At 38.2% G+C, this 10,707-nt stretch overlaps 1 protein-coding gene across 3 annotated transcripts in view; it reads right to left on the minus strand.

Moving 5' to 3' along the window:
- Positions 1 to 10,707, minus strand: part of LOC135211195 (transmembrane protein 65-like) — a 162,811-nt gene that overhangs the window by 81,721 nt on the left and 70,383 nt on the right. The window contains exon 7 of one of the 3 annotated variants that reach the window (XM_064244416.1): positions 1,984 to 6,419. The exons of 1 other annotated variant lie outside the window; for it this stretch is intronic. The gene's annotated coding sequence lies outside the window, so the exon portion shown is untranslated. Of the gene's footprint in view, positions 1 to 1,983 lie in introns of those variants that run through there. One more of the 3 variants, XM_064244415.1, reaches the window with a different exon arrangement.

Here is a 10,707-nt window from a genome sequence, read left to right on the forward strand (position 1 = left end):
GTGCCTGTAGTACACTTGACTTCTGTCACAAAGGAAATACTTTCTTTGTGAATTGGCAAGACACTTGCCTCATCTCCCTGATTACCAATGTGGATGGCATGGAAGTAAAGGAGCACATGGACCACAACCACGTAGAAAGGGAAGGAAGATCAGTGGTGCAAAACATCCATGTGTGATATGCGGGGATATAAAGTACACAAGATTTCCATAGATATGAAAATATCAATTACTTCGTATGTTGCTGTATCTGACCCAAATGTTGCTTTAGAATGCTCATGTACTTTACGATAAGTCCAGCACACATGCCCAGAAACTGACTCAATTTAAATTCCACATGATGGCCCAAGATACACTTGTTTTGACATCCACAAATATGTAGCCTGCTAGTGGCAATACCATTCATGCCTCTTCTCTGCCTAGAAATGAGCAGGAGTAATATAACACTTCTGGCCAAGATGTAGGCCCAAATTATCCAGTAGCATTGGAGGAAGCACCACTGCCCAAGAACAGGCCAAGAGTTTTGGATCCCTCTGGGTGTCTAAAGACACCATCACCAAGATATATAATTGAAAAGTTGACTCAACCAGGGAAATGAAACACTGACATGTTTGCTGTAAGAGTGACGAAAGTAAAGTTTTTTCTTAGTGTACCGAGTGTGAAGTGGCAATGCATGAGGAGGTATTGCTTCAAGAAGTTCTATACCCTCCACAACTACTAGTCCCAGTTTGTCCTACACAGTACTGTATGTGCTTGTACTCAAAAACCAATGTGCATTATGCTTGATGTTAAATGTATACAATAATTTAACATTGAAATTCTCTCTCTCTCTCTCTTACCTATGAGCAATGTAGAAACTGCTTACATGCGCTGAACTAGAAAAACTAGTGAGAAGGATTTAAAAGACATTCTCCTTTGCATCCTGTTCCTCTAGGAGGTATTGAAGTGGCAAACTGGTAAGGGAAGTTATTGAAGTATGCAAAGGGTCTTTTAGAGTGGCAGGAAGACATCAGAGTCATGGCCAAGAAGACCTGACATGTTAACAAAATGTGCTAAAGTACTAGATTGTAGTTCTAAGCTGAGGGACCTAGTACTGAAGAAGTGCAGTGATAGACTTGGATGCATGGGGTTTGAAGGTGCTCTGACAATAACAACTACAATCCTGCTTTGCTGTACCGGGTCACCAAATTTCTTAGGCTGCTTCAGCCTACTCCAAGTTCTTAGGAAAATAGCTGTGGTCACTACAGGGGTTCTCCAGTCATCCAAGATCCTCTGCATCTCCTTGTAGTTTGGGGATTGTGGTGCAGTAGAATCATTGTTGTTATCTTGTTGGATATCATCCGGAAGCCAGAACTACTACCATCACTGAAGCCATGGAAGTCACTCAAGCCCTCTTCCTTCAGATCTATGGTTCTATGTGTGTTGCAAGGTGTGCATGTAAATGCCCTTTCAGGCATCTGCACAGTTGTGGATGACAGATTTCAGTATCTCCTGATCCTCAAACACCACCATCCAGGAACTTCCTCCAGTATAGCCATTTCGTTGCAACAACAACACATTCTTCTATTGGTGTTGTATGAGAATAGTCACGTCAGGGGGCAAAAAACATGACCCTAATGTGACATTCATCACCAACCAACTGGGTTATGGTAGGATGTGCAGGCACATGTAGATGAGAATCAAAGCCTTCACTCAATGTCTAGTAACGCCAAGGTCTTGTTGTGTCTGATGACAACCTCCTTACAAAATCCTTATCAAAGTAAGCATAGTTCAATTACAAAAGGCCAAGTCAAGTGGCTAAAGAAGAGGAGAGTACAGCTAGCTTAGCTATTCTGGGCTAGAACCACCATGTATTTAAGTTATGAAGGAGCAACCCTAGTAGTTGCTGCCTGATGCCAACCCCATGACAAGGGAACAGAAGGGTGGAAACCAATCAGGAGAAAATATTTTAAAACTAATTCTACAGTGATGTTATTTAAACTATAGTTAATATCATAGGATTGTATTAATATACAGAAACATATACAAAATATTCACATAAACAGCACCAATAAGGTAATGTATAGATACATCCTTGTTAATAATGCAAAACTTGCTTCTCCATGTAATTAACCTTGGGAAAAATGTGACAAACTCTTATGTTTCAGAAAAAACAATGAAAAAGTGACCAAGCATAATGAAGTATTTGCCACAAAAATAGCTATCTTTGAACACATCTGAGTTCCCTTATGTAAGGCCAGAAAACCTTGGAAGCATTAAGTAGATGAGTATTTTAGAATAGTTAACAAGATTTAATGATATAGTTCTATAAATTTTTTCATAACTTGATTAATGAAAGACTAGTATGGCATATTGCTTTTAAGAATTACAGTTGAAGTTATAAATAGTATGTTACTGAGCAGTATGAAGTTTATATAAATTACCTTTAACCCATTAGCCACATGCAACAAATTTGTTTTAACTCTGCAGTAACTTAAGCCCCAGTAAGACTGTGCTTATAACCAGTTGTTCAACCAGTGGACCATCCATCAATAGGCACTCAGTCGCCCACCATCAAGTGATTAGACTGCCCCTGACCAGACATCAGGCAACTACACACCAAGCAGTCCAATACTGACTGCCTGCTGGTCAAATACTAGGTGCCCACTAGTTTTAAGTTGGCATTAGTTATTTTTAATTTAATTTAATTTTTTATTTTTTACTAGTTGCTCTACCAGATGGTGAGTTGTGGCCCATCATTCACCAGGAAGATGGCCATTGCAGCTAAACAAAGGTTGGCAACCACCACCACCCTGTTTCAACCACTCAGCTATCAGTACCAGATGATGGCAGACCATTACTGACCACCAGCAACTGTCTTATGACCAAGTCGGTCATAAGGAAGTCTGTAACCCCTGCAGGTGGTTGGGAGCTGGTCATAAAATCCAGACTGGGGCAATACAGTTCTGCAAAACTGCCTTTGCATAAACTTTTAATAGGTATTTACAGCACATTCTAGGGATAAAAGTAATTCAAGTTTCCTAAAAGTTCTTAAAAGTCAACTTTTTAACAGTTAGTACAAGTACTTTACTTATAGGATAGCACAGTATAATAATAGGGTTCACAGTTTGAGCTTTGCTGAGAATTGCTTTTCAAGACAATGGGGGAGTAGTTTGAGGGAAACAGGCAAGTTGTTGATACCCAGATGAAAAAGTCTGTTGGTATATAGAGATGCAAAAGTTCTCTTAGCACGATAAAAAAAATATTTTCCATTCCATAACCATCTACATCATATCCCACATTAAAGTTACAAGAGAAAAATACATTCCCGAGGTAAATATGGCATACTAATCAAAAGCTCCCAGAATAAGCAATACAGGTGATGCCACTACAAAGACCAATACCTCCAATTTCTGTTCAAACTGACATTTTAATATTACAGGACAGAATGACATTTCACTCAAGAGAGAATGATTTGTTATACATAATACTGAAAACTGTTGATAGGTAAATTTTTAAATTTAAAAATGTAAATAGGTTTATATTTAAAAATAATGTATATTTAAAATGATCTTACTAGTTTCTATGTACATATAGTTATTCTTGAAATTTATAATTCCCAAGATCTTTATGACAGCTTTGGTGGAGATATATCTAATAATTAATCGCTTAGCTATATGCTCATATGTAGTAGATATTTTCTGGTTATCTAAACAAAAGTAAGTGGACACCAAACTTCAAAATTCTACACCATCATGCCACATTTTTAAGAACCACATTTTTAGCAACCAGTAGATATGCCTAGTTGCCGCAAAGTAATATACACACTACATGAAATTCAGTTTCATTCTCTTTTTTTTCACCAAAAATCACCTTGTCGAAGACTACAAAGCAATGCCAGTCACAGTAATAGATCAATAAGAGTGCTGTTTCACAGATTTCAAACACTGACATTAATATCATACAATGAAAAAGAACTTAATACAGTGGACTATCAATACGCACATTTTGTGACTACTAAAAACCCACTTTGCATGCCATTCAAACGTCCGTATAACATACAGGGTTGTATATACTGATACAAAAGCTCTTTATGACCATGTGTGAGTGTGGGGCAAGGAGCTAATAACCTCATTCCAAAATCAATGTTGACAAGCACAAGGCCTTAGAATTGTGGTACAAGTAGCAATGAGCCCAAAGAAGTTAATTTGTGACATCTCTATCAATATATAACCAAAGTTTTTAAAGTACCTTGTATTTCTCTTAGCTGAGCCTTTTACCTATGTATATGAGAATCCTTCAGAGGAAGGTAGTTGATGGTCACTGAACATGGTAATAAGGCCAACTTGTGGTTAGGGGTTAGTGGAGGTAATGCCTCCTACTCACCTTAGGTTTCCTTCAGCCTCAAGGAGAACCAGGATAAGGCCCTGGCCTGAGTGAGGTAAGAGAGCCTTGTTCAACTAAGTGATTAAACATCGCACAGCAGGTATTCTGATTATACAACTGTAAGTTCTCCCCTGCCCCTCTTGTTAAAGGGGGAGAATGAAAAGAGATGTCTCAGGGTGGAGGTCTAAGACTGGATATGTGAAATGTAATCATCTGTACCTGTTCTGATCCTAACTCATACTTTAGCCTAGATGGTGCTCCAGCAGTAGGAAGGAAGTGAGAAAAAAAATCAAGCAATCACTATGTTCATGGTCCTAGAATCACACTAAGCAAAATAACTTTAGTTGAGGTATTTGTCACTGTGAATGGAACTAGGTATCTACATAACTTGCTGAGCAGCCAGCATGTTTCCTAAGAAGGTGTCTAAGGACTTCTGGGGACATCTCTCAGAGAAAATGAAGTGAAGGTTAACTGGCATTTACAGAAACCCACCCTGATAACCTGGCAAACTGAAAAGTTTCTCCAAAAGGCCAAGGACAGTCCCACCTCTAATGCTGTGAGCTTTGCATATGTAAGCTGGGTGACATCTTTCCCTGAGGTGTCATAAGCTTGTTTGATCACCTCATGAACCCAAAAAGTGTTTTGAACACTGGATACAGTATGTAGGTCCTTTTCAGATAGTATCCAGGTAATGGCTTGCACACGGCATAAAAGCACCTTGTCCACATCACCAACAGTCAAGTTTCACAGGGAGGGGATCAAGAAATTTTCTATCCTTACGTTGGGAACTGACAGGTTCTTAGTCTTTGCCAGAAATTCTTGAACAAAGGAGAAAGAGGGACCCCCATCCCTCAGAATGCCAGACCAGATGAGAAAGACCATTTACCTTCCCAATATGCATGGCAAAGGCCAGTAAATAGATAGTCCTGAAAGTGAGTTCTTGGTCCAAGGGTTCTCCCCCAAGGTCTTATATAAAAAAAAATTGGGTTACGTTGTGAAAGAAGAGAGTTACATGCCAATTGGGAAGATGAAGCTCAAGAGGGGACAAGACTGCTCAAAACTCATAAGCATTGATGACTCCACTGAAGAGTGATTCATGCCCATCAGTCTGAAAACCCAGCTTTGAAGAGGAACATACTTCTCCCTCACAGTTATGTGAGAAAGCCTCTCTCTCACGGGACATTCTGATAACCGTCGTAGACCTAAAAATCTATAGAATCTACTAATCTTGGAAGACAACACACTGAAAACCTTTTTAAGAAACCATTGGGATCTTTTCCACCTCGGCTATCAAGATAAAGAATTTCTTAACATCCCTAGAGTCGAATGCAAAATTTGTATGAATAGGTTCAGGATGACGTATCGGAGAGGGACATCCCCAGCTGAGCTGAGTGCTTAGCTTCAAAAGGTCTTTTCCTTATGGCTAGTAGTCAATCATGCTGAACAAGCAGGCAGTGCTGCTTTAACCAGCTATCACGTGAGGTATGGCAAGGGCCTACCCTGCTACCAGCTGGCACTTGATCTGTGAACCCAATAAGCACAGTGTCTGTGGGTTACATGTGCTCTACCAAGTAAGAGACATGGGAGAAACAAGAGAATGAGGTGGGAGCAGTCCTCTGTCTAAGCAAGTAGGGATTAGGTACTAATGGACACGCTAAGTTAAGCCCATGTTGGCCCAGTTAGAACCCCAACAGGACTTCTTGGAATTCCCCTTTTCGTCCTCTGGCGAGAGGAAGAAGTCAAGGACAAGGAAAAGAAGGAAGACAGCTAAGCCAGGAGGAATAATGTTGTAAACACTTCTTTGCTTCTTAAACTCAGACCTTGCTCATCTCCTATGTTGTTGCTGCCCAAGAAGCCAGAGGGTCCACTACAGGGAACATAGCTGCTACAGGAAGATCCTACACCTTAGTAGGTACCAAAGCAGTAGCAAGAGCAGTGGAAGCAGATCCCTCCTCTTTTGCAACTGCTAGGTGGTCCAAAACACTGCAAAAGCAGGCCTCTGGGAATGTTGAGGGAATTCCAAATCTGCAGGTGCTCCAAGGATGATAATTGCTTATCTGAAATGTGAAACAGTAGTATTAGTAGGAGTGGTAGAAGGTGAACATGATGCTTGGGTTGGGGCCTTTCCAGAGGAGACACCAGCATGATTACTCAAATTATCAGCTAAGGGAAGAAAGTGGAACAGTCCAATGACCATGAGTGGAAAGAACGTCTACTCAGCAAGACAGCAGGTGAGTGAGAAGTATTCTCCTGACCCCCAGTAATTGTCAGGTCACTTAACAGCATTGTTACCAAGTTCACCAACACTCTCTCCCAGCTTTGCTAAAAGATACAGTATAACTACACACAAGCAATGTTTTGTATTTCCACATGAACAAATATGATTGATTAAGGTGCAGCAATTTGAATGTCCACTGTACTTAAAACAATACACTAAAAAAGCCAGGTACCAAAACTAAGGTAACCTACAAAATAGTTTGTCTTTTCTTTTGACACCAAACCATCAACAGGTGCAGTATTTCTATGACCATACAATTCCAAGCATATTTACTCTATTTCATGTCTTTTGATAAATAAAAACTAAAATTGACCCTTTCAATGAATGCAAGATCCAATCCAACACTTCAATAATAAGTAATTCTTACAAAACTCTGGATGTACTTGTACTTATGATGTTTTAAGGCACAATATAAGCTTGTACCACAATACCTACATCCTTTAGAATATACACAGCATATATTTCCATTACAATATTAAGCTTAAATCTTTGTTTCAGCATGTACCTTGCATTCTACACAATAAAAAAAATAACAAGTTCAATTCTACTAATTTCAGTGAAGACTTGACTACTTTAAAATACAAAATTTTAACTCAAATTAGTAATATCAATCCATTCATGTATTACTTATTACTGTTTTATATAGTTTACCAAGTATGATCTCTTAAACAAATCTTCAACTGAAGTTATACAGCAAAATCTCAATTACTAATCATATAATCCCAGACATTTTCCACAAGGCATGAAAATTACATTAAAGACAAAAGAAGAGCTTACACATAGTCATACAAAACAAAATATTACTAGCATTTCATTTACCTACATACATGCCATAAACAGACAATTTATTAATATAAACAAAGTTCTACAGTATATTTGGCTTACTTCCATGACGCAGCCAGCAACTGTTACACATGATACATTTATAAAGGCAAATTTAAAATGGGAAAATATATAAAAATCTACTATTCAGAAGTTCCACGAGTTAGTATAATGTGTTCTGTAATATCAAACTTTAAGCTAGAAAACAGCTTACAGCACTTCATTACACAAGCATGATAAAGTAGCGTATCTGAATTATCCTAAAACAACATAGCAACAGAAATAATCCCATGGCCTGTTTATTAAGGTAACTCGCCTTCCTTAATATCCAAAATGCCCTAAAATATAGAAATTGTACAGAGCAGACAATAAGGATTAAAACTTTAAGGGGATGGTTATATACTAAAATAGTTTTTACATCAGTTCTGGATATGCAATAGAAAGGATTTATGGATGAACTGTCTCAAGTCTTACTCTCCATCCTACACTAACTGTTAAATCCTGTACTTATGTTAAATCCTGTACTTAATCATTCAGAACGCTACTTAGGATCTTTACCCTCATTGCTAAAGTCCTGAATCATCATTCGGCAATCACACTTTCCCACCCACCTGAAATCCAACTCTTTCCTGATCAGCAGCATGGCTATTGCAAATCAAAATCCACTGGCAATAATCTTCTATCCTTACTGATGCATGGTCACAAAGTCATTGCTTTTGATAACCAGGGACTTTCTTCCCCATGTGTAACCTCATTTCAATGTCCAATTCACTTTTATTGTTTATAGCATAACATCTGCACCCACTATTTTTAGTGTTATCAAGGGCTCTATTTTCTCACTTATTTATTACATCAAACATTCTCCAGCTTTGCTCTGGCTATTACTAAATAATAAATAATGGGTTCAGAAAAAAGCTTAACCATGTCCTCCCTCCACCTTGTTAAAAGAGAGAGGACAGAGGACAATGCATACTAAGCTACATAGAACAGATGCTCACCGTGCACTTAACTACTTTCATCTCATTTGATTACAACAAGTACTTTGGCATGGATGCAGCTAGGGAAGGGAAAATGAAAGGAAGAGAAATTACTCATTTTATAAGTACTTGGACCAGATGTGTAGTGCATGATTGTGACCCATTATCTATACAAACAACTGAGCACCATTGATCCCAAAGAGAAAGTAGGCGACATGCCTCAGGCAGAGTGAGGTAAAGGTAGTCTAGCTACACAGCCCTCATTACCTGAAACACTAAGTTCTTTGACAAGGCAAGACACGGTCCCATGGCCCTAACTTCATGTGTTCTTGAGTGAGAATAAAGGCCAGACTTCTCTGGGGAGGAATTTTAGGCCCACTTATAACTTCCTAGATGCCTTCTTTTGCCTATCTGTACTAACGAAATGTCTCCAAACTCAAACAGCAAGTCCTTTGCCGTAGTACTGAGGGCACGGACCAGACAATAACGTCATCTGATCCAAGTCTCCACCAGAGGAAGAAAACTATTAACTCTTGAACCTCTTGTCTGGAAATGATGGGTCCTGAATTTCAGCAAAACACCGGACAATGAGAAAGACAGGAATCCCTATCCTTCTGAGTGTTGAATGAGATATGACAGCCATATGGTTCCCCCATACTCTGCCATGGCTAAAGCTAAGAGTACATATGACAGTCTTTAGGTCTCTGTCTAATGAACATGTCAAGGACTGCTCTTAGTTTTTCATAAGCATGGATGACTTCACCAAGGGGGAGAGCCCAGCCCCTTCAGAGATAAGGCTGAGTAATAGCCTTTTGCTACAGAAAACGACAAATACAAATTGATTTAAAAATTTGTCATTTTGGGGAAGGTAGATGAGGAAATCTGATCCAATGGACAGTTATTCTGAACAAAGGATAACCCTTTCTACAACACCAATTGCAGAAGATGGCCCAAGTAACAATGGATAACTTCCATCCATGCAGGTAGTGAGACCAAACTGCCTAATAGTCCTATAAACATGGTTGACACAAGAAGGTGGGCAACTATCCTGATGCCTCGACCTCAACCTGAAGGGTCAGCTGAGTTTTATACCATTCAGTGTGGCCAAATGCCTGCTACTATACGAAAATAAGTGTTACAAATTTTGAGCTTGCTGAAGTGCTATAAAAATCTGTTTCAAAAGGAGAGACAGTCTGTATTTTAAATACTGTCCCTAAGAGAGAGGAGTTCCCAAGCAGATAACAGATGGACAATTGTTGAGTTGGTATAAACATCTAATAAATGAGGTTGGAGATAATATATGTAAAAATTGAAAAATGTACATAACTCTTTCACATTTATATCCCAAATGAATGGCAAATATACACAATTAGAACATTATATATCCTTACTGAACTAATCTGACAGCCTTCTTAAGATTTATGCTGACACCACTGTTGGCAAAAAACAATGTGTTTGGAATAAATTTCCACACCAGTTTCTGAGTTATTCTACCACATGAAAAATATTAATGGATTTAATATATACAAAGAAGTATAGTACTGTGCCTCTAATTACCATTACTACTCAGGATTCCTCTTCCATTTTATTCAGCTTACTAAGTACACATAATGTCTTTAGGTTGATGCTTAAATACTAATATGTACTTTTAAACTGTAAAAAACAACAGGTTTTTTATGTCATTTATAACAATACACTAACTATATTCTTTTCAAAATATACTTTCATGGTAACCCAAACATTACTTTAAAAGTAAGCTGAACCAGAAAACACAGTTCCCCATAGACAGTCTTTCCATTCCTGAGATCTATAACAGTAAAGGGGGCTAAAATCTAAAGTCCTATGCATTATTCTGAGTCCAAACCAACTGCATTAAAAAAAAAAAAAAAAAAACTCCCAGAAGTGAGTGAAGCGAATAGGGTTTCATATACCTGAACTCCCTTTCAAAATGAGGTAACAGTCCTTAACTGGTAAAATTATTTCAAAAAATTATATGTAACTTATTATTAACATAATAAACATCACTTAATTCTACTTGCACCCTTTATGCAAAGTGAATAAAATCTCTTCACTTCATAGTTTTACTATTCTTTTTCTTCTCTCCTTTTCAGCATGACAACAAGTCAATGCATAAGAATCTATATGATATAATCTCCAGATAGACAAATTGTAACACTCGTTTCCTCTATTTGACTCAATCTTCTGCCTATGCAATACTTTCTCCCCCATCCCATGGAAAATTTCTGTAAATTCTATAAGTAATACTGT

Source organism: Macrobrachium nipponense, chromosome 4 (genome assembly GCF_015104395.2).
Source record: "Macrobrachium nipponense isolate FS-2020 chromosome 4, ASM1510439v2, whole genome shotgun sequence".
Taxonomy (NCBI): domain Eukaryota; kingdom Metazoa; phylum Arthropoda; class Malacostraca; order Decapoda; family Palaemonidae; genus Macrobrachium; species Macrobrachium nipponense.